Source organism: Puma concolor, chromosome B2 (genome assembly GCF_028749965.1).
Source record: "Puma concolor isolate L17-30 chromosome B2, mPumCon1.1.hap2, whole genome shotgun sequence".
Classification (NCBI taxonomy): domain Eukaryota; kingdom Metazoa; phylum Chordata; class Mammalia; order Carnivora; family Felidae; genus Puma; species Puma concolor.
The window spans coordinates 55,115,389-55,140,417 of NC_141671.1; the positions used below are offsets into that span (position 1 = coordinate 55,115,389).

Genomic DNA, 25,029 nt, shown 5'->3' on the forward strand with positions numbered 1-25,029 from the left:
AACCCAGGCGGTCCCAATACATAGGAGATTTGCACAGAAGTGTGTGGCCTGCGGTCCGGCCACCGGCTCACAAATGACTGGCCCAACAATGAAGCCAGAATCAACAGCCTTCCTGTTACAAATCTATAGTATCTGGCTCCCCCAGCAGGACAGGAGAAACATTTTCCATTACTAGACTGCTGGTGAATTCATTAATGCAACTAACATGAAGTTTCAAAAACAAAGCACAAATGCAGGATGTTGAGTCCCAATTCCTTTCCGTTTCAAGTCGCCTCACAACTGGAGTCTCCTTTCTGACGAGTTGTAAGCCCCTTGTCCTCTTTACTTAATTTTCTTCATGAGATTGAAGCAGGTTCCCAGAAAGGAGCAAGGAGGGAGGAAGGACAGATTCTGAGAAGAGCTTTTCTTAAGACTGGGGAGAACACAAAAGACTGTTTTCAGAAGCCCAAGACAGATCCAATAAACAAACATCTGAACTCAGCTGAGAGTTCTTCAGATAATTTAAACTTCTAGCAAAGTAACAGCTGCCAATAATGTAAATGAGGATGATGCAGCTCAGTGACAGGAAACAGCTCTTCTCAGCTCCTGGTCATTACACAGTGAAATGAGAAACAGGATGCTTCTACCAAAGCACTTTGCCTGAAGGTTAGTCCTCCCTTCGTCCAGCAGGAACAAATCTGCAGGATCATATCTTGCATCAAAAGGTTCTATCTTCCACACAGGGAAAAGGCACAAGATATTATTCCTGCCTTCTTTACTGAGGTAGGTTTGTGATTATTTAGAGAGCTGCTGGCTTGCTGTGGAAAGAAGGATGTTATCTGTGCTGCGAACAGTGATATAAATAAAGTACCGAGGGGGAATCTGTACTTTCCCATTTAGAATTCCACTTGCTAAAAAAGTAAGGCTCGTTGTAAAGATGGCAAACTGGTGCAACTCAAATTCCCGAAATGGATCTTGCAGTCACAGACTCCTAAGAAGCAAGTTGCAGACCGGAATCAGTGAGGCATACTCCAATTTGAGCAAAAACACTGAGCTGCTCACAAAAGCAGTGGCGACTGCAGCAAAACAGGCTGTGTGAGCAACATCCCAAAGCACTCACTCACGGCCTGTGAAGCAAACTATAAGTGAATCAGGACTATTAATCTTGCCTCCGTCTATTCAGGCATGTTGCTACACATGGTCAACACCACCATTTTAAAAGTACACATAATATTTCCCAGCAAGGAAAGTGTCTAAGATTTATCTTGCGCCCTATTCTTTCCCAAAGAAGTGGTCTCCATTTTATTTTACCTGAAATGTCATCGCCTTGGCTAATTTATTTATTTAGATTTTTGTGTGTTTTCCTCATGGCAATAATGTATGAGGCAAACATGAGGTAAATAAATAAAATTGATTTTCTAAATTGTTGCTAGAGTCCACAGAGAGTTGTGAGTGGGTATTAAGTCAGTCACAGAATGCCATTATCAACCTAATTTATTTTCCATGCTTTTCTGAAAATTCATCTTGCACTCTCTGATGTCGTGTTATTGGCTACATCTGTGGAAAAGGGTGACATTCTTAAAGACTTTCAAAAGGGTATTGGGTTTCTTTGGTTGCTTTGTCTTCCTTAAAATGGCTTCCTACCTGTCCTTACTTAAGGTCATCCCTTATCTGCGAGATTATATTTCTTGCTGTTGCCCGCACAATTTCACTGACTATAGTAATTTGATTGTTTATCTTTACAGACAGACTTAGGGAGTAACTGTTAAAGAACTGCTCCTTTCCAAAAACCACTGGTTATTGATTTTTGTAGATAGAGTAATTTTTTTTAATGGCCAGAGTCTCAGCTGATTGAACAGCAAAATGTGATTTATGCCATGACATAAACACCATTAATCACACGTAGCCAGATGGGAACAGTTACTACCCCTGGACCCAAGGGTGTTGACTGGGGCAGCTTCTAATCTGGTAGTGTCACTGGTAAACAGATAAGAGAGAAAAGGAAGAAAAGACCATCAGCAACACTTCTTTCAGCAATATATCATATGAAAATATAGACACAGATACACAGACCAAGGGAAATCATGCATATTTCTCTTTGGTAAAGTCTCCCAAGCTACATAACAAAAGCACATTTTAAGAACATATTAGGGTTTTTTACACAATAATTTCCATAAACACTTTTAAAAATGTAAGTAAACTATACAAAATTAGGCCCATTTGAACCTTGAAAATTGAAAATGGATTTAAATGAAGCTGCTTTGAAGGTAATCAATCCTATAAAACTGTTATATTCTTTATTGATTTGAAATGATTTGATTCATGTCAGTATCTTGGAGACTGGAGGGAAGAGTGTAAGAATACAGTTCCTGGGGTGCCTGGATGGCTCTGTCAGTTAAGCGTTCAGCTCTTGATTTTGGCTCTGGTCATGATCTCACAGTTCATGAGATTGAGCCCTGCATTGGGCTCTGCACTGATAGCATGGAGCCTGCTTGGGATTCTCTTTCTTCCTCTTCCTCTGCCCCTCCCCAACTCATGCGCACACTCTCTCTCTCTCTGTCTCTCTCAAAATAAAATGATTAAACTAAAAAAAAAAAAAAAGAATACAGTTTTTTTTTCGAAAAAGCTAACCTGTTTTCTGGCCCCAAATCCATAGCCTCACATTTGATGTGGAGTTTGCAGGGATTAGACAAAGGAAGAGGGCTCTTGTGACCAGCAAAAGCCCCAAGATCTTATCTCTTATTGCCTAAGGTTTGATTCCTATTAAAATATAAACATCTATGTCCATGAATAAGAGATTTGATAATTACAGTATATCCATACAATGAACTAATGAACTACACTGCAGCAATTAAACAAAAATGTTACCCATCTACACTAGGATTCCTTTTAATTTTTTTTTTTATGTTTATTTTTGAGACAGAGAGAGACAGAGCATGAATGGGGGAGGGGCAGAGAGAGAGGGGGACACAGAATTGGAAGCAGGCTCCAGGCTCTGAGCCATCAGCCCAGAGCCTGACGCGGGGCTTGAACTCACGAACCGTGAGATCGTGACTGAGCCGAAGTCGGACACTCAACCGACTGAGCCACCCAGGCGCCCCTAGGATTCCTTTTAAAAAGTGTGTGTGTGTGTGTGTGTGTGTGTGTGTGTGTGTGTGTGTGTGTGCGTGTGTGTGTGTAGATGGATAAATAGATAGATAGGTGATTGATAAATTGGTAAACAGAAGATAGGTAGATAACTATTTACCAGTGTATAAACAATGGTTTCTCAGAATGTTGACCAATATTATAAATAAATGGACTTAATTTTATTCCTTATAATTTTTAAATTCAAAACAAGTACACAAAAATATTACTAAAAAGAAAGCTACTATGCCAAGAGTCAGAGAAAATAGCAAAGGCCCTGGGAAGAAGTAACTAGTTAGCCAGTGTTTTTAACCATTTGGGGCTCACAGGCACCCCTGAAAAGCTGAAGAAATCTATGGGAACATCTCTCCAGAACAGAACACATGGGCAAATACACACAAACTTTGCACATGATTTTATGGAGTTCACTGACACACTGACTCCAGGTTAAGGACCCCAATTTACACCATCGTCTGTCATCACCATTTGGCATTCATGTTGAGTACAAAAGAAATAGGAAAGCACTGTGGACTGTGCAGAAGAAGAAGAAAGGGTAATTAGGAGGGTAAAGACAAAGTTGGCCTGGGTCATAATATTTTTAACATTTGGCCTTTTTTTTTTTTTTTTAAATAAAGGACTGTGAACCACTTCAGGACTGATGTTGGGTCTCTAACCAAAAACACCAGGTTGTGAGAAATCTAAACACCCTGTATTATGTCTTATTACAACCTAGTTATTAAGGCAGTCTTAACAATTGAATTAGATCACCAAAACTCTAAAATGACTTTCCTAACAGCCAGTGCATTCACATGGTATAAAAACAACCCAAATGTCTTAAAGCCAAGATAATTAGAGAATGCAACATTTTTAGAAGGGGATATAAACAATAACTTCTCTAATTGAAACCCCGGTGGGGGATCTGAGATAAGTACAATGGAACTGCCTAAATTGGAAGCCGCCCAGTCTTAGCACCCTGATCCGCAGGAAAATGCCAGGAAGTTGTCTCTGCACTAGGCATTCTCTAAATACAACGGAGAAACAAGTGCAGAGATAAGGGTTTGTAAAAGAGCCAGACTTTTAGGATCCCAGAGACTGGACAGGTGACTTCCACAAACCTGCATACCTATATTTTATGCACACTTCTGCAAATATATTTCCAAAAGTTTACCAAAAGGTTAAAAACTAAAACACATAAACAATTAGATTGTGGGGCATTCTATAAAATAACTCTTCTGTACTCTTCATAATGGTCAATGTTGAGAAATATACACACCAAACAAACAGAGCATGTTATAAATTTAAAAATAAAGGGGGCGCCTGGGTGGCGCAGTCGGTTAAGCGTCCGACTTCAGCCAGGTCACGATCTCGCGGTCCGTGAGTTCGAGCCCCGCATCAGGCTCTGGGCTGATGGCTCAGAGCCTGGAGCCTGTTTCCGATTCTGTGTCTCCCTCTCTCTCTGCCCCTCCCCCGTTCATGCTCTGTCTCTCTCTGTCCCAAAAATAAATAAACGTTGAAAATTAAAAAAAATAAAAATTAAAAATAAAAATAAAAATAAAAATAAAAATAAAAATAAAAATAAAAATAAAAATAAAAATAAAAATAAATACAGCAGGGGCGCCTGGGTGGCTCAGTGAGCTAAAGTGTCCGACTTTGGCTCAGGTCATGATCTCACGGTTCATGGGTTTGAGCCCCGTGTTGGGCTCTGTGCTGACAGCTCAGAGCCTGGAGCCTGCTTCGGATTCTGTGTCTCCTCTCTCTGCCCCTCCCCTACTCATGCTATGTCTCTCTTTCTCTCAAAAATAAAAATAAACATTAAAAATTTTAAAAATAAAATTAAAATTAAAATAAATGAAGCATACTAACAAATTTGTGAACCTTGATGAGATTCTATACTTTTGTTTTAAGCTAAAAAGAATATGTTAGGGACAACTGGGAACATTTGAACATGGATTATGGATTGTTTATTAGATAATATTGGGAAATTATTGTTTACTTTCTAAGATGTGATAATGATATTGTGATTGTATAGGAAAGTGCCTTATCCTGGGACACTTTATCCTTATCTTCCAGGGTAAAGAAACTCTTGATGTCTGCACTTATTTTCAATTGTTTAAAAAAAAAAAAAAAAAACGAGAGATCTGGTAAATATAGCAATAGGTTATGGCCCAACAGGTTATCTGTCCCTCCCCTGCTCATGCACAGGCATTCTCTCTCTCTCTCTCTCCCTCTCTCTCTCTCTCTCTCAAAATTAATACACTAAAAAAATGAACATAAAAAATAATAAGTATTCACAATACTACTCTTTCAACTTTTCTACACATTTGAATATTTTCAAAATGAAGAGTTGGGTGGGGGACAGGAGTGGACACATAAGTAAGACCTTTCTCGGTTTCTCTGAGTGTTGCTTAATCTAGGCCTGTTCTCACAACATCGAGATCCCTGGACTGCAAGTACACAGTGATAGTGTCTATCTCAGTAATTTTTCATAGTATTTCTTGATATACACTTTGAGAAGCACCAAAGCAGTAGCCTAAATCAACAAGACACCAGAGAAAGGTGATGTGCTTGCCTTAGTCCTAAGTATAGTTTTAGATGAAAGGATATAAAAGAGACTTCACCGGTATTCGTTTAATATACAATCCAGTGAACACAAAGTTGGTTCAAAATCACATTTTAAAAAAATTTTATATAAACAATATAAAAGACATCAAAACTTGAAAAACGTGACGATCTGGGATACATGGGTGGCTCAGTTGGTTAAGCGTCCGACTCTTGATAGTCTTGATCTCAGGATCATGAGTTCAAGCCCCATATTAAAAATAATAATGATAAAATTAAATTTAATTAATTAAATTAAATTAAAATCATGAAGATCTAATTTTGTTTAAAATCCCATTGATTAGGTAAATATATAGTAAGGCCCAAAACAACTTGTATGCTAGTTTTTTATTGGGAAACAAGTCAAAAAAGCAAGGGCCCATTATCTGATATTACAGATCCTAGAGAAAACAATCTCTACCACAAAGAAACAGATGTTGATGAAAACAGTTAAGGAAAATGTAAGACAGTGTATTTAAACCCTTGAAAACCAAATGAATTATGATAAACTGTGGAGACTATGTGCTTGTTTTAAATTTTTTTAAAACCTATTTGAACAATTCAGTATATCTCATCAAATAAATAGTTTTTAATTAGCCTCCCAACTGGAAACCACTTTTAAACAGTAAGAGGGAGGGAGCTTCTGGTTTGACGAGACATCAGCTATCTCCCACTCTCTCTTTTTAGGGGACATTTGCAGGAGCCCTTAACTGACAGGGGAAGAAGAGCCTAGGTGGAGTTAGGGGAAAAGAGAGGTCAGAAGGAAGGGAAGCTAGAAGGCTCTTGGATCTCACTCCATGGAGGAGGCTTTGGGCAAAGAGTTAAGGAAGTCAAAGGTTTCTTTTACATGGACAGGGCGAGTTCATCAGCCTCTGAAAGAAGAACACTGGAATTCAGAACACAAATTCTTCCTAGAAAGATTGTGCATTAAAAGAGTTCCATGGGGGGCACCTGGGTGGCTCAGTTGGTTAAGCGTCTGAGTTCAGCTCAGGTCATGATTTCATGGTCCGTGAGTTCGAGCCCCACGTTGGGCTCTGTGCTGTAGTTCAGAGCCTGGAGCCTGCTTGGGATTCTGTGTCTCCCTCTCTCTCTGCCCCTCCCCAACTCATGCTCTGTCTCTCAAAAAAATGAATAAATGTTAAAAAAAATAAAAACAAAAAAAGAGTGTTCCTTGATGTTATGTTTCTGGGGAAACTGAGCTCACACATCATTTTCCTCTAGCTGTGTAGGAAGCTCTACAAGATAAGCATCAAAGACTTATTTCTGGGAGGAGTATGGCTGAGATTCTAGGCAGTCTTGGCTTCGTACTAAAACATTCTCCAAGACTTCCTTCCTTTCAGTATAACCGTCATGTTCTAACTACACACATCATTTATTGAATGACCATAGTCAGGAAAAATACTAAGCATTTTCTTTCATATCTTATTTAACACTCACTGCAACCCAAGAAAGAAACAGATGTTTGGAGACGTTAAGTAACTTGTCCACAGTCATTCCATCAGTACAAATTAGAGCCAGGATTTCCATCTGGGTCCTTTGACCCCAAAGCCTGTGCTCTCAACCATGTGTTGTTAAATGCCCTAAAATGTGTCTTAGGCACTGGGAGGAACATCTTAACATACAGCCCTCAGAGATCTTACCATTTATTTGGGGAGCTCAAAATAAGTAGACTTGTTCCATGCTCAGTACTAAGCCCAAAGGACAGAAATGATCAGAGACAGTTGTCAGTTCACAAAGAAAAACCATACAAAAATAAACAACCCTTAAAAGTGGAAAGGACTTGGAGCACCTGGGTGGCTCAGTCGGTTAAGTATCTGACTTTGACTCAGGTCATAATCTCACAGTTCATGGGTTCAAGCCCCACATCAGGCTCCGCACTGACAGCTCAGAGCCTGAAGCCTGCTTCAGATTCTGTCTCCCTCTCTCTCTGACCCTCACCTGTTTGTGTTTTCCCATTCTCTCTCTCTCTCTCTCTCTCTCTCTCTCTCCCCAAAAATAAATAAATGAAATTTTTTTTTAAATTAAAAAAAAAAATTGGGAAAGACTGCTTTGTATGATACTGAGCACCTTCCTACTGCAAGGGACCAAGTCTGTGCTGAGGGAAACACTGAGTTTACTCTGGTCTCTCCCAACTCTAAGATTCTTTGGTCCTAGGTGTTCTGACACTGCCCCAATCATCCCCCCAAAAGGATTACAAATAAAAGAAAAATTATATTAGGTATCAAAATATGAAATTTTTCTAAAATTATAAAAATCTTTTAAAAATAGCACAGACTTTTTTTGCAAGTCCTGCTTAATTTGGTCATATTAAAATTATAGAAATAGAGACATCAAAACCAGTCTGCATTTGAGGACCTGTAGGTAGTCTTTCCAAACTGACAAAGGGCATTTCAAATAATTTGCCTAAAGAAAAAGCAAATGCAACACTGAAAATAGCCCCACATAACAGAAACACATTAGGAAGACAAACTCAAATGCCAAAAACATCTCTTTAACTAGAGAATACATAATCTTATATTTTAAATGGCTACTTATTTATATCAATCAATTAAAAATATGTCTTAAGTGGGGGCACCTGGCTGGCTTGGTCAGTGGGGCAATGCTCCACTGGAGCATTGCTCTTGATTGCTCCTGGAGAACTCTTGATCTCAGGGTTGTGAGTTTGTGCCCCACATTGGGTGTAAAGATTACTTAAAAATAAAAATCTTAAAAATAAATATGTCTGAAGCACACATCGGCTCCTGCCTTGGAGGAGCTTAAAATCTAACTGGCAGAGCAGAGGTGATAAAATAGCCAACTTATATTTAAATATTATCATCTTAATGTGTTAGGCTGAAAAATATCTCTTCCATAAGATAATGTAAATGTGTACATAAAGATATGATTAATAATATAAAGTCAATTGGGAGAGAGATGCTGAGTCAGGAAACAGTTTACTGCATCTATAGTCTCTTTAGAAGCCACGATGGAGATGCAAGCATTTTGTACCTGCCTCGTTCGTCCAACAGTATCATATCCAAAACTGTCAGCTGCTGATACAGCCATCCTACAGATGCATTGTGACTGGCCTACTCATTTTTTAACACTAATGACAGACATTTAAAAACTTGGAGTTTTATAAGAAAATTAAGATGTGGAGCTTTGAGCCTAATAGTATTTCCCCTTTTCAGAAAGGACATGTGCTTTCTAGTCTGACACAGTCCGTACCCGGCCCACTTCATTTACTTATGATGCCTGGCATAGGATCCAGCATAAATTAAGGCATAAGTGAAAGTATGGGTGATACTGTTGCATTCAGAAAGTAAACCGCAGAGGTGAGGAAAGTAGGGGATAATAATGGTAATCAATAAAAAGAGGATGACCATTTAGGGGCGCCTGGATGGCTCTGTTCCTTAAGCCTCCAACTCCTGATTTCGGCTCAGGCCATGTTCTCATGGTTTGTGAGACTGAGCCCCACACTGGGTTCTGCACTATCAGCACAGATTCTCTTGGGATTGGTATTGGGATTCTTGGGATATTCTCTCTCTCTCTCTCTCTCTCTCTCTCTCTCTCTCTCTCTCTCTCTCCTCCTCCTCCTCCTCCTCCTCCCCTGCTAGTGCACACTCTTTCACTCTCTCAAAATAAATAAACATTTAAAATTTTTTAGAAAGGGGATGGCAGTTTAAAAAACAATAAGAAGAAAACCAGAAAAGAGGGGACAAAACAAAGGAAAGGGTTATCAAAATATCTCAGTTAAATTAGTGTCAAACAGAAACAGAGGACTCTATGTTCCTGCTGACATCCAAGTGCTGACCTCATTCTGCTCCACTCCCAAAAACTCTGGTTAACATTTCAAATGCCCAGGAAATGGAAGTGAACTGTATGCCTTGGTAAATGCTGACTCATGATCTCCATGAACTTGGCAGGACCACCCACCCATTGCTACTGCTGCTGACTCCCACTATTGTTCGCTCCTGCCCCTCCCCATGGTCAAATCTGCTACCAAATGTTTCTCCTACCTTTGTCTAGGTCATGGAAGAGGTTTTGATTCCAAATACTCTCAATAGCCAGTACAGAACTCTGGCTTCTGTTAAAAAGAAGATGTGGGCTATGATCACACATGTGGGGCCCTAAGATATAAGCACAGGACATTTGCGAAGACCAAACCCCAACTACTATCTATGCTGACTAGTCATAAAGTTCAAGATATGTGCATGTCACACCAAAGACTGAATGCTGGGTAAAAGCTATATGACCTTGGGAAAACTGTTTGGCCTCTTTGGGCTTTGGTTCTCTCATCTGAGAAATGGGAAATGTAACAGTGCATAAGACATAAGGTTGTTGGAGCAGAATAAATAATACATGAAAAGTGCTTATAGCAATGCCCAACATGGAGAAAGTATTAAGTAAATTTTAGCATTAAGTGACGTTAGCTAATCACATTGGCATGATCCAGAGGTATATGACTAACTCCAGTTAAGCCAACATGATTTGTCATTTCAGGGAATTTGAAGCAACAAACAGAGACAGAGACTGGAAGTTATTGGAATTAGGTCACGTAAGTAACAGCTCTCAGCACACAAGGTCCATGTAGTTCCCATATCTATCCTTCCTATCCATCCCAAGCTTGGTTGTTGAATCTTCAGTTCTTTGAGATGTCCTTGTATCTTTCCATTCCTCTTTTTTTCTTTTAAATTCATTGTCCCCATTGTTGGAAACAACAAGAAAAACTTAGACAAACACATTAGTATTAAAAGAAAAAGCAATTGGGGCGCCTGGGTGGCGCAGTCGGTTAAGCGTCCGACTTCAGCCAGGTCACGATCTCGCGGTCCATGAGTTCGAGCCCCGCTTCGGGCTCTGGGCTGATGGCTCAGAGCCTGGAGCCTGTTTCCGATTCTGTGTCTCCCTCTCTCTCTGCCCCTCCCCCGTTCATGCTCTGTCTCTCTCTGTCCCAAAAATAAATAAAAAACGTTGAAAAAAATTTAAAAAAAAAAAAAAAGAAAGAAAAAGCAATTATAGGTATTCAATTCTTCCCTATAGAAACATAAGCAGGGTTGTCTTTATACCTTCATTTTCATTACCTGTCTTCATTAATGAGACTTCAGAAAATTGCTTTTGATAATAGCTTTTACAGAGTTATTCTCTCACTTCAAATAGTTACTGCTTAAATGAAGTGGAAAAATTACTTTTTCATTTAAAAAAGGAGCCTTACTATTGCACTGAAACCAAGTACATGACATTTTAAGTGCCTGGCACTTCCACTGTCCCTTTCTGAGAAAAACAGGGCTTGATCCCAGTGTGTTAAGTGAAGATGATCCTGCTACCATTAGCCACATCTTATTGGAACCATGGATCACTGACTGAACATAGAAGGCCCAATGCTTCTGAGCTGACTTGTTGGAAAACTCTGCCCAGCTGGGATGTTTCATGCTGGATGATGGCAGTCCAGTCCAACTGCAGCCTCTCCTCTGGGGAATAAATGCCAAGTACATTCCATTTGCTCTTAAGTAGTATTTGGGCTTTCCCAAAGATGCACTGTACATCCCACTCTGAGAACACTTGAGATCTGTCTGGAACAATTGTGTGGTTCAAAGCCCCTACATCTGCACTAAGGGCTACCTCAGACTTCATCTTCTTTTTGTAATAGATGTCTCTTTCAGAAGGTAATCTGGGCCTGTCCCTTCTTTGCTTTATCCCTAGGGGAAGCTATGTGTCAGGGCAGGCAGCAGAAACAGCCTGCAAGAACACTTGGCTGTTGAGACTAGGGCATAGAAAAGGGTAGAAAGTTCTGGAGAAAAGGACTTGCCCCAGCCTAAAAAGAGGCCCACTTGGGCTACAAGGAACATCTGTGGATCCTGGAGCACAGGACTTCTTGAATCTGAGAAGATAAACCATACAGACATGGCTGCCTGGTGTGTCTAGGGGTACCAACCCTATGGTGCACCTTTCAAAAGATCCCTGTGTCCGGAGAGTAACCCAGAAACAGCCTAAAGGGCCCAAAGGGGCAGCCACATCACAGGCAGTATGTCAGCATAACCTAGAGTCACAAATATTCTTTCCTATTCATTGACACTTTGGCATCTTCTAAGAACCCAGAACATTAACACAACTCCAAGATGGATGAAGCAAGGACCATCCAACCCAGCATAATGGGAGAATGGGAGTCAAAACCTAAGTTGAGATGAAAAAAAGAGAGAGAGAGAGAAAGTGATATATCTTACACCAGAGTTTATAGATTCACACTCCCTGCATGGGCATGACTGTTTCATATTTACTTTAGAATTCCAGTTCTTGGGAGTGGGCCCCTCATGACTATCTATTGAATTGATCCACTGGCTTGTAGCTCAGCTTCAGTAGCTGGTTCTCATGTGAGTACAGAATCAAAGAGGAAGCTCTGTCAACTAGGGCTACAAATGTCCTGAGTATCTATCTGTCTGCCTCTCTCTCTCCCCCCCACCCCTCTCACGCATGCACACACACACGCACACACACACACACACACACAGAGCCCACCAACAAAATCACCACAGCAGCTGCCTCCTCCTCCTTCTTCTTCCTCCAGCATCATTTTTCTTTTTAAGGCTACCTTGAAGTACTCTAGAACCATAGTAGAAGGGAATACACTTGCTTGCTCCACATCCAGAAAACACTATGATGAATTCTAGCAGAAACACATGCACACTATGGAATAAACAGAGAGCTGTTCCCTTGTGCCCTACTTCATTTCCTCCTGCACTGGTCCTGTGTATGTATCCACAGCACAGGAACCAGCTGGAAAGTTGGCAGTGAAGAATCCAGGTATCTTCAAAAGTCTGTTCAGCGAAAATCATTGTTTATTGGTGTGACGGTTAATTTTATATATCAACTTGGCCAGATCATGGGTGTGGGTCAGCCTCAGCAATGCAGTTGTAGGCCCTAAGAGCAAAGACTAAGGTTTCCTGTAAATGAAGGAATTTTCCTCAAGACTACAACACAGGAAACTTGCCTGAGTTTCCAGCCTGTAACATCAACTCTTATCTGAATTTCTATCTTGTCAAACTCTCCTACAGATTTTGGATTTGCCAGCCCCACAAACACATGAGCCAATTCCTTAGAATAAATCTGTATGTATATCTGTCCTATTGGCTCCATTTCTCTGGAGAACCCTAAGTAATACAACTGGCTTCAATATTACTTTCTCAGAGTTTTATAAATCACCTTTCCTGCATTTCAGGGAACTAGAAACACATGGTATAATTCACATTTTACACTTTAATGGAAAGAAAAACAATACAGAACTTTTATCAGGCCGGGTCAGAAGGCTACAATGGTTCTTCCAACTCTACTATTCACCACCCATACTACCATTAGAAAGTTATTTAACTTCTCCAACTTTCCCAGATTCTTAATGTGGATAATCATATCTTCCTCACTAATGTTAGGCAGTATAAAATGAGATAATGGGGGAGTCTGGATGGCTCACTTGGTTAAGTATCCAACTCTTGGTTTCAGCTCAGGTCATGATCTCATGGTTCCTGAGTTCTAGCCCCATTATCAGGCTCCTCATTTGACAGGACAGAGCCAGCTTGGGATTCTCTCTGTCCCTCTCTTTCTGCCCCTCACCCATGCACTGACACATGTGCTTTCTAGCTCTCTCTCAAAAATAAATAAACATTTCTTAAAAAATGAGATAATGTATGTAAAGCATCTAATATGATGCCTGCCTAGCACATAACACTCAATATATTTTACAGCATTTCACTCTAAGAGGAAAAGATAAAATGAAAACAAAGTAAAGAGTACTTAGAATAGCAATGATTATAGTTATATTACCAAAAACTATACCATTTTGAGGACTTGAAAAAAATTTCCAGCATTATTGAGAAATAATTTACATTCATCACTGTATATGTTTAAGGCATACAGCATGATGCTTTGATTACCAGATAGTGTGAAATGACTACCACAATAGATTCAACATCCATCTTCTCATACAGATATAATAGGACCATCTGGGTGGCTCAGTCAGTTAAGCGTCCAACTTAGGACTTCAGCAGTTCGAGCCCCGTGTCCAGCTTTGTGCTTACAACTCAGAGCCTGGAGCCTGCTTCAGATTCTGTGTTTCCCTCTCTCTCTGCCCCTCCCACACTTGCACTGTGTATTTCTCTCTCTCAAAAATAAATAAACATTTTTTAAAAACTCAAACAGATACAATAAAAAGAAAAAAAGAATAAAGGGGAGGAAATTGTCTCCTTCTGATAAGAACTCATAGAATTTACTTTCTTAAACGTTTCTATATATCATACGGCAGTGTTAGCTATAGTCATCATGTTGTATATTATATCCCTAGTATTTATTTATCTTATAATTGAAATTTGCAACTTTTGACCATCTTCCTCCAATTTCCCCTCCCTCCACCTACCACCTCTGGTAGCCATAAGCCTGATGTATTTTTCTGTGTTTGGGTTTTTTGTTTTGTTTTTAATTTTTTTTTAATTTTTTTTTAACGTTTATTTATCTTTGAGACAGAGAGAGACAGAGCATGAACAGGGGAGGGGCAGAGGGAGAGGGAGACACAGAATCCGAAACAGGCTCCAGGCTCTGAGCTGTCAGCCCAGAGCCCGACGTGGGGCTCGAACTCACGGACCGCGAGATGATGATCTGAGCCGAAGTCAGACACCCAACCGACCAAGCCACCCAGGCACCCCTTAAATTTTGTTTTTTAACTTTTTTTTTTTCATTTTTGAGAGACATAGGGAGACAGAGCATGAGCAGGGGAGGGGCAGAAAGAGAGGGAGATACAGAATCTGAAGCAGGCTGTAGGCTCTGTGCTGACAGGCTGACATTAGTGAGCCTGATGTGAGGCTCGAACCCACGAACAGTGAGATCATGACCTGAGCCAAGTCAGACGCTTAACCAACTAAGCCACCCAGGCGCCCCTGAGTTAGAGTTTTTTTGCAGTGTTTATGTGTGTGTTTAGATTCCACATATAACTGAGATCATACAGTATTTGTTTTTCTCTGACTTATTTCACTTAGCATAATGCCTTCAAGGCCCATCCATGTTGTCACAAATGGTAGGATTTCCTCATTTTTATGGATGAATAATATTCCATTATATATACATACCATAATTTCTTTATCCATTCATCCATCAGTGGACATTTAGTTCATTTTGATGCCTTAGCTATTATAAATAGCACTGCTAGGAACACAGAGGTGCAGATACTTTTTTTTTTTTTTTGAGTTAGTATTTTCATTACTTTTGGATATATTCCCAGAAGTAGAATTGTTGGATCATATGGTAGTTGTATTTTTAATTTTTTGAGGATCCCCCATACTGTTTTCCATAGCAGCTGTACCAATTTACAATCCCACTAACAGTACCCAAGTGTTCCCTTCCTCCACATCCACACCAGCATTTATCCTCTCTTATCTTTTTGATGATGGCCATTCTAACAGGCCTGAGGTGACATCTCATTGTGGTTTTAATTAGCATTTCTCTGCTGACTAGTGATGTGGAGCATCTTTTCATGTACCTGTTAGCTTTCTGTATATCTTTTTTGGAGAAATGTCAATTCAGATCCTTTGCCTGTTTCTTAATTGGGCTATATGGGGGAGGGGTTTGGTTTTAATTTTTGTGTTGTTAGGGTTTTTTTTTTTGGAGGGGCAAGTTTTAGGGGAGGTTTTTGTTATTGGAGGTTGTTTCATTTTGCAATTAAGTTGTAGTATTTACATGTTTTGGATATTTACTCCTAATGAGATATATGGTCTGCAAATAGTTTTTCCCAGTCCATAAGTTGTTTTTACTTTGTTGATGGTTTATTTTGCTGTGCAGAAGCTTACTAGTTTGATGTAGTCCCACTTGATTATTTTTATTTTGTTGTGCTTTAGGTGTCATATCCAAAAAATCATTACCAAGACCCATGTCAAGGAATTTTTTTCCTGTGTTTACTTCCAGGAGTTTCATTGTTTCACATCTTACATTTAAATCTTTAATTCATTTTGAGTTAATTTTTGTTAATGGTGTAAGATATGGGTCCAGTTTCATTCTTTAAATGTAAATATCCAATTTACATATAAATATCCAGCACAACTTATTAAAGAGACTATCCTTTCTCCACTGAGTTTGTTTTTGTTGTTGTTGTTGTTGTTGCTGCTGCTGCTGTATTTTAAGTAGTCTCCACACCCAGCATGGAGTCCAATGCAGTTCGGGCTTGAACTCACAACTCTGAGATCAAGACCTGAGCTGAGATCAAGAGTCAGACACTTAACTATCTAAGTAAGACACCCAGGTGCCCCATCTTCACTTAGTATTCTTGGCTCCCTTGTAAAATATTAGTTGACTGTATATGCTTAGGTTTATTTATAAGCTCTCTATTCTGTTCCACTTGTCTAATTGTCTGTTTTAGGCCACTACCATACTGTTTTGATTACTATAGCTTGAAATCAGGAGGTGTGATACATACTGCTTTGCTTTTCTTTCCCAGGTTTTCTTTAGATATTTAGGGTCTTTTGTGGCTCCATATAAATTTTAGAAGTGTTTTTTCTACTTCTATAAAAACAGTATTGATGTTTTAACAATATTAATTCTTCAAATCCATGAACACAGGATACCTTTCCATTTATTTGTCTACTCTGATTTCTTTCCTCAATGTCTTACGATTTTCAATGTAGAGATCTTTCACTTCCTTAAATTTATTCCTGTTTTATTATGTTTGATGCTATTGTAAATGGGATCAATTTCTTTTTCAGAAATTTTGTTGTTAATATATAAAAATGCTACTTATTTATGTATGTTAATTTTGTACCCTGAAATTTTACTGAAATCATTGATTAGATTTAACCATTTTTTGGTTGAGTCTTTAGGATTTTCTATACATAAAATTATGTTGTCTGCAAATAAAGACAATTTCATTCTTCCTTTCTGATTCTGATACCTTTTTTTTTCCTTGAGTAACTGCTCTAGCAAAGACTTCCAGTACTATGTTGAATGCATGTGGTGAGAGTGGTCACCCTGTATTATTCCTGACCTTAGAGGAAGAGTTTTCATCCTTTTACCACTGAGTATGTTACATATATAGCCTTTATTATGTTGAGATATGTTCTTTCTATGCCTAATTTGTTAAGACCTTTTTATCATGAACAGATACTGAATTTTGTCAAACGCTTTTTCTGCATCCATTGAGATGATCATATAATTCTTTTCTTTCATCCTATTACTGTGATTTATCACAATAATTAATTTGTGTATGTTGAAGCATCCTTGCATCCCAGGGATAAATTCCACTTGGTCATAGTGAATGATCCTTTTAATGTGCTGTGTTCAGTTTGCTATTATTTTATTAAGAATGTTTGCATCTAGATTCACCAGGAATACTGGCTCGTAGATCTCCTTTTTAGTAGTGTATTTTTCTGGTATTGATATCAGGATTATTCTGGCCTTGAAACATGAGTTTGGGATTGTTTTCAACCCCCCCCCTTCCATTTTTTGGAAGAGTTTAAGATAGATTTGTGTTAATCCTCCTTGAAATGTCTGCTTATGGGCCCCTGGGTGGCTCAGTCAGTTGAGTGTCCAACTTCGGCTCAGGTCATGATCTACAGTTAGTGGGTTCCAGTCCAATGTGGGGCTCTGTGCTGACACCTCTGAGCCTGGAGCCTGCTTCTGATTCTGTGTCGCCCTCTCTCTCTCTCTCTCTCTCTGCCCCTCCCCCACTCACACTCTGTCTCTTTCTCTCAAAAACAAATAAACATTAAAAACTTTTTTAAAAATAAAAAATAAATATCTGCTGAAATTTAGCAGTGAAGGCATCCAGTACTGAGCTTTTCTTCATTGGGAGATTTTTTATTACTGATTTAATCTCCTTACTAGTATTTGGTCTATTGATACTTCTCTTTCTTCCTGATTCAGTCTTGGTAAGGTGTATGTTTCTAAGTATTTTTCCACTTCTTATATGTTGTACAGTTCCTTGCATATAGTTGTTCATACTAGCATCTTATGATCCTTTGGATTTCTGAGGTGTAGTTGTAATGTGTACTTTTTAATATATAATTTTGTTGATTTAGGCCTTCCCTCTTTTCCTTGGTAAGTCTAGCTAAAGGTTTGTTCAGTTTTGTTTACCTTTTCAAAGAACCAACCCTGAGTTTGGTTAATTTTTTCTATTGTTTTTCTCTCCCATATTTCATTTATTTTTGCTCCACTCTTTATTATTTTTTTTCTTCTGCTAACTTTGGGATCATTTTTTTCTTCTTCAAGCTCCCTAAGGCATCAAGTTAGATTGTTTATTTAGGAGTTTTCTTGCTTCTTAATGCAGGCTTTTATTGCTATGGACTTCCCCCTTAGAACTGCTTTTGCTGCATCCTCTAAGGTTTGGTGTGTTGTGTTTCCATTTCTGTTGGTCTCAAGAAACTTTTTTTTTTTTTGGTAAACAGAAGTTTATTAACAATGTTTAGGTGAAGACACAAAACTGGGTACAAGTGTGGTACAGCTGCCCCTGAAGAACCAGGGTACTAGCCATTGTACTCTCCCCAAAATCTGCTCCCCCTGCCTGCCCCACTTCCTCCAGGCATTGCCACCTGGAAGTTCTACCTCTGCGCACTGCTGGGCTGTAACCCAGGTCACAGGGAAGTCTGGAAAAGGCTTTCAGCTTCAGGAAAGCACTACAGACACTAGAACAAAAGCCAGATGAGCCACATCAGGTTAAGAAGTTTTCCTCTTCCTAATTTATTGAGAGTTTGGGGCGGGAGGGCGGGGGGGTTCTTAATCATGAACAAATACTGATTTTTTTTTAGAATGTTTTTTCTGTTTTTCATTAAAAAGATCACAGGAGTTTTTCCTCCTCCCTTTTCTCTTAACACATCCAGACACATGACGAGGTATTCTGATCATAAACCACCAGGGTTTTTTAATGCCCTGGGATTGCTGTTTGCTGTTATTTATGCCTTCCACAGCTTTGCTATTTTTTTAGAGAAGATGCTAAGCTGCTGTGACAGAAATGCAGGGGCTTCAATAAGCCAGGCATCCACCTCTCCCCTGGATCACTGGGTCCTGCTGCCCATCCCCTAGCACGTGACTGAGTCCCTGTGACTCTGCCCTTGGGGCGGAGCTCACAGTCTTAGTCTCATCTCATTGGCTCAAACTTAGTGACCTTGCAGCACAGTGCGGGATGCAGGCTCAGGATGGTGAGACACGCCTCTCAGCAGGGAGTTTGCTACGAAAAGGAAAGCGGGGTTGCCTGTCGTCCTCAGTGGTGTGCCGATTTTGCCCAGTTTTGTCTCACTGATCCTCCCTATTGATCCATAGGATTCTGTTTCCCCATTTCTGCTCTTTGTTATTTCCTTCCTTCTGCTTCCTTTAGATTTGCCTTTTTTCCCTCCTAGGGCTGGGTACTTAAGTCATTTTATTTTACATCCCTTTTGTTTTTAAATACGTTTGGGGAAAGGAAGTTTCCTCTAGTCAGGGGGATATTTCAAAGATTTAAATACACCTTGCACCTTGCTGGTGCAAGGGGAATACCAGCCAGAATGGATCAGAGAGAGGGGGTTCTATGTTTACCCGCTGGTTTGAAACGCAGCAGTCTCGCTGCGGCTGCATTGCCCCTGTGTGTCTGACATCTCTCCAGCTTGTCTCTCCTCTGGTCCTCCCGGAGGTGCTCTGGCTGCCTCCCACAGGTGGGCACTGGGCTGTTCAGGACTAAATATTTCACAACCTGCATTGGATTTTCTCACGCATGAGTCATTAAGGGTGCATTCTCCAGTCTCCATCATCTAGGGGGCATTCAGCTGTCTTTTAAGTGCTGATTTCTAGTGCACTTGCCCTGTGTTCAGAGAATAAGGGCTGTAATGTACCACACCGATTCTGTGACACTGGCGGCCATTTCCCTTATCACTGAACACGTGGTCACAGTCATGGGTGTTCCCGGATGGAAAGACTGAGTCGTGAGCACATGGGCTCAGTCTTCAAGAAACTTTTTAATTATCCTTTCATTTCTTCTTTGATCCCTTGATTGTTCAGAAGAGTGTTGTTTAACATGTGTTTGTGAGCTTTCCAATTTTCCTCTTGTTACTGACTTCCTGTTATTGAAATCTATATAGATTTCCTGATATTTAGGTCAGACAAGATACCACTACCATTGCCTTCTTGTTAATTACTTTCTGGTTGTCTTATTTCATAGATCCATTGTTGCTGGTTTCTTATCCTGCTGTCGTTTTTGTATGTGTGATCATATCTTTTGGTATTGGTATACTTTGACTTCTTTACCGTATTCTTTTGTCTAATTATTATAAAATTTCCCCTCCTGGTTACCCTAAGGCTTACATAAAAACATCTTAAATTTGTAACACGCTATTTTAAACTGATACCAACTTACAATAGAATTCATATACTCAACACTTTTACTCCCTCTCTCCCTCACATTTTAAGTTATTGCTTTACAATTGACCTGCTTTTTATATCATGTAACTAATAACAAATTATTGTATTTATAGATACTTTCGCTATTTTTATTTTTCTTCCTTTTAAGCTAAAATTGTGAGTTACGTACCATTACACTACCATGTTGCAGAATCTAACTATGATTATATATTTACCATTATAGTGAGATTTATATAACCTTTTTGTGTTTTTATGTTAATTAGCATTCTTTTACTTCCCTTCAAAGAGCTCCCTTTACCATTTCTTGTAAGGCAGTTCTAGCAGCCATGAACATCCTCACCTTTTGTTTGTTTGGGAAAGTCTTTCTCCTTCCTCATTTCTGAAGGACACCTTCAGAACAGAATTCTTGGTTGATAGTTATTTTCTTTCAATATTTTGCATATGTGATCCCATTCTCTCCTGGCCTAAAAAGTTTCTGTTGAGAAATCCACCAATTATCTTATGGGAGTTCCTTTGCATGTAACTTCTCTCTTTTCTCTTGCTGCTCATAAAATTCTTTCTTTGACTTTTGACCATTTAATTATAACGTGTCTCAGTGTAGCCCTATTCAGGTTCAATCTATTTGAGTTGTTTGGGCCTTGTAGATCTCTTTGTCCATTTCTCTCCCCAGATTTGAGAAGTTTTCAGGTATTGTTGCTTTAAATCTATTTTCTGCCCGTTTCCCTTTCTCTTCTAGAATTCCCATAATGCAAATATTGTTTATTTTCACTGTGTCCTATAATTCCAGTCAGCTTTCTTCACTCTTTTCTTTTTCTCCTTTAACTGGGTAATTCTTTTTCTGCATAGTCTGCATCTACTTTTGAAACTCTCTATTGAATTGTTCTGTTCAGTTTTTTTTAACTTTCAACTCTAAGATTTCTCTGGTTTTTGTTTTTTTATTTTGATTGTTGCTATTTCCATCAAACTTATTTTGCTTGTGCAGTTTTCCTTGTTTCATGTAGTTATCTATCTGTATTTTCTTGTAGCTCACTAAACTTCCTTAAGAGGATTATTCTAAATTCTTTGTCTGACAGTTCATAAATCTCCATTTTTTCACATTTTTATTTATTTACTTTTTAAGTAAGCTCTATGCCAACATAGGACTTGAACTCACAACCCTGAGATCAAGAGTTACATGCTCTACCTTCTGAGCCAGATACCCCATACCAACAGGCATCCCATAAATCTCCATTTCTTTAGGGTCAGTTATTAAAGTCTTATTAGTTTCCATTGGTGGTATCATATTTACTTAATTTTTCATGATCCTTCATCCATTACATTGGAATATTTGAATAATGAGGCTCTTCTTTCAGACTTTGTAGATTTGCTTTGGGAGAGACAGTTCTTCACCAGTCAGCTCAGTTTGGGTTTCTGGGTGTGTCTGCTGGTAATGTCTTTGGACAGAAGAGACCTACTATTATGGTCTATTTTGGGGCAAGGCAACTGTTCAAGCTATGATGATGGGGATGGGAGAGTGTGCCACTGGCTGCGAACAGTTGGCTAGGACTGCTGGCTTGGTTCCGTCCCCAAGTGAGGCTGTAGGATGGGCTCCGCAGTTGCCTGACTTCTCTGGTGAGGCTTGCTAGATGGTCAGGACTGGGGACTGTATTCAGTAATGGATGAGGCTATGAATTGACTTCTTTGCCCTTACAGAGTAGCAGGCCAGAACCCAGGGTCTGTGCCACTAATTGGGAGCCCAGATCAGGCCTGGGTGGGCACTGAATTCCATGGTCAAGTGAGGCCACTGGTTTCACTCTGTAGACAAGGAAAGCCATGGGACTGCTATATGGGCTTCACAGCTTCCCAAACACTCTGGTTAGGTTCCATGGTCAGACAGGCATGAACGGGACTATGAATTCAATTCCCTGCCCAGGCACTGCAGGGGAAGCCACTTGAAAATCAGTAAAGCTCTTTGTTATCTTAACTCAAGCTGACCTGCACCCCAAGTTCCCTAGCTGAACAGGGCCACTAGCTTTGCTCTGCAAACCATTGGCTCTGTGTGCCTTTCTCTCAGTTCAAGTGCCACTGGCCTACAGAGTTTCCAAGAGCTGTCTCCAGCCCTTCTGATCCGATGAGACAGAAATTCTCTCTCCAAGTGAGTGAAGCTGTGACTCAGCACCTTGCCTGGGTGTGAGCAAACTGGGCTCTAGAGCCAGCAAAACTTCATTTGAGAATCTGAATCAGGCAGTCTCAGCTCCCTTGCCTGGGCAGGAGGGGACAGGGCCACTCTGGGCTCCTCTCAATTTCCCAAATAAGCTCTCCAGGTAGCAGGGGCTGAGAACTACCCTCAATCTTGGCTATGAATTAATCTCCCTACCTGTGCAGTAGCACAAGAACGCTCCATAACCAGTACTGGCTTTGCTCTGAGGACAATCTGCTCTGCTAGCCCACTTCTTGGCTTGAGTGCCACTGGGCTACACAGCTTCCAGGAGTTGTTGCTAGCCCTTCCAGTCAGATGGAGCTGGAAGGCACTCTCCACAGTGGGTGGAGTGGCTCAGCACCTTGCCTGGACATTTGCCAACTGAGCTCTAGGACTGGAAAAACGCCTCATGTGAGGAACTCAATCAGGCAGATCTGCACTCCGCCAAGTTCCCTGGTCAGAGTACATGTCCAACTTGGTTCTGCAGATTAACAAAACTGCTGGTTGGGATTACTACTCAGGCACTACTATAAGGTCAGTCTGCTAAGATTCGTGTGCTAATTGAGGCAAACCCTTCCCCATTCTCCATCAGTCAGATTCCTAGTGGATGCAGATTCCCCTGCAGTCTCTGCAGTGCAAGATCAGAGTAGGCACTCCTACAAAATGACCCACAATGCTGGGAGAGGCTGGTTGTCCCCCTGGGTTCTCTTTTCCCCCTGGAGAGACCACAGGCTCAGGGCAGACCAATCTACATGGTACTGCACTGACCTGGGAGAGGGGCAGTGCAGTCACAGAGTAGCCGCTTCTCTTACTTTTCTAATGTGTCTGTCTTGGTCTCTGAGGTGTAGGGGGGCTTCAACCTCAACCCTGTATTCTAGGATCCTCTCAGGGATGTCTTGTTCTGGACTATATGTTAGTTGTTCTTCTTGTGAGGGGAAGCAAAGTCAGGAATGACCTATGTCATCATCTTGGTGATATCATCCTGAAAAAAACTTTACCCCCTTTCATATCACCTACACACTGATGCCTAAATTTCCAGTAATAATGATTCATCCTTTGGGTTTAAAGCTTTTTATTTCTAATCAAACTTCTCATAGATAGAAAACAGTAAGTGGTATCAGTCATTTATACTTTAGTGTGAATAAGGTCATCGGACTACATCCTAAAGAAATATTGTTTTTTAATTTTTTAAGTTTATTTATTTTGAGAAAGAGCACATAAAATCAAGAGTCGGATGCTTAGTCACCTTAGGCACCCAGGCACCCCCTGAAGAAATATTCTGATAAAAGGAAGAGGGGGAGCATGGGTGGGTGGCTCAATTGTTAAGCATCTGACTTCAACTCAGGTCGTGATCTCGTGGTTCATGAGTTCGAGTCCCACATCAGGTGAGCTCGAACCCCACTTTGGGTGAACACAAGCCCTGCTCCAGGTAAACACAAATCCCACTTCGGGTAAATCCTGCTCCTGTCTCTGTCTCTGTCTCTGTCTCTGTCTCTCTCTCTCTCTCTCTCTCCCTCTCTCCCTCTGCCCCTCCTGAGATTCTCTCTGTCTCTGCCCCTCACTCACATGCTCGCTCGCTCTCTCTCTTTCTCTCTCTCTCTCTCTCAAAAAAGAAAAAGAAAGGAAGAAACAAACAAACAAACAAACAAACAAACAAAGAGGAAGAGGAAGAGGGAACACTGGCACTCTTAGAGGTAAAGCAAGTTAAGCTTTGCCTACCTCATAATTTTTCCTAGAGCCAGTCTATCACAGTACAGAGATGCAGTGAGCCAAACAAGTCTCTATACTAGCAGAAATACAGTCTGGCCCTAATTCAGAATACTACTCAAGGGAAATACTGTGTAGGGCACATGTTTTCATTTAAATGCAACAATCCGCTCCTGTTTCCCTAGTTCAGAGTAGAGCCTCATCATCACCTCTTTGCAGAGTCATAGAAGCAGATGATGGCCTTATCTTCTCACCTGCCTTCCTCATTCTCCAGTGAGAACATAATCTTTCACGTGATCTGATGGAGTCAGAAGATCTATCAAAACTGGTGCCATAATGTCTGAAATTCTCCCATTAGAGATTCACTCTTCAGTGTTCCTCTCCTTGTGACAGGCTTGTAAAAAACACAGACTTATAGGAGGGAAAATAAAGAACTGAGGTCTCAAGTCTGACAGAACAATGTCTCCTGGTCCAGCTTCACCACTGATTGGCTATGTGACTGTTGGACTTAACCCTTTTAAGTTTGGGTTCTCTAATGTATAAAGAAAATCTACTTCCTAGAGTTGCTGTTAGGATTAAGTGAGCTACTGCCCATTGCCTAGCACGGTGCCTGGCTCACAGGAAGTGCTTAAGAAATGCCAGCCACTGTTACTGTCCTTAACGAGCAACAATAAAAATGCTGCCATCATAAAATGTCTGTGTCTTTATAACTTCTTTTCTTGCACAGTTTCACTTATTTATGGTTATCTCTGGAACCACAGAGCTGATAATGTCTCCAAACCGGAGACAATTTAAAACAGGAAACAATGGTAGTCATTTGTTTATAAAAAGCAGTGTTCTTGTTTCAGAAGAAGCTATAGCTTTCGCTTCCCTAGTATCCTGAAATGTCTACATCTCAGACTTCCTCATTCTTTTCTCTAATAGACAAGTTTGCCTAGAGTCATGGAGATTACATGTATTCTAGAAATACACTTAAGAAATCTCTGTTGCCTGCTTAATACTTCCATAAATTCTGAAGATTATTCGTTTTTTTTTTTTAATTTTTTTTTCAACATTTATTTATTTTTGGGACAGAGAGAGACAGAGCATGAATGGGGGAGGGGCAGAGA

The 25,029-nt window shown here is 40.1% G+C and overlaps 1 protein-coding gene across 19 annotated transcripts in view; it reads right to left on the reverse strand.

Annotated features, from left to right (window-relative positions):
* The window catches only part of DST (dystonin), a 502,305-nt gene that overhangs the window by 376,656 nt on the left and 100,620 nt on the right, over positions 1 to 25,029 (reverse strand). The window lies entirely within an intron of this gene.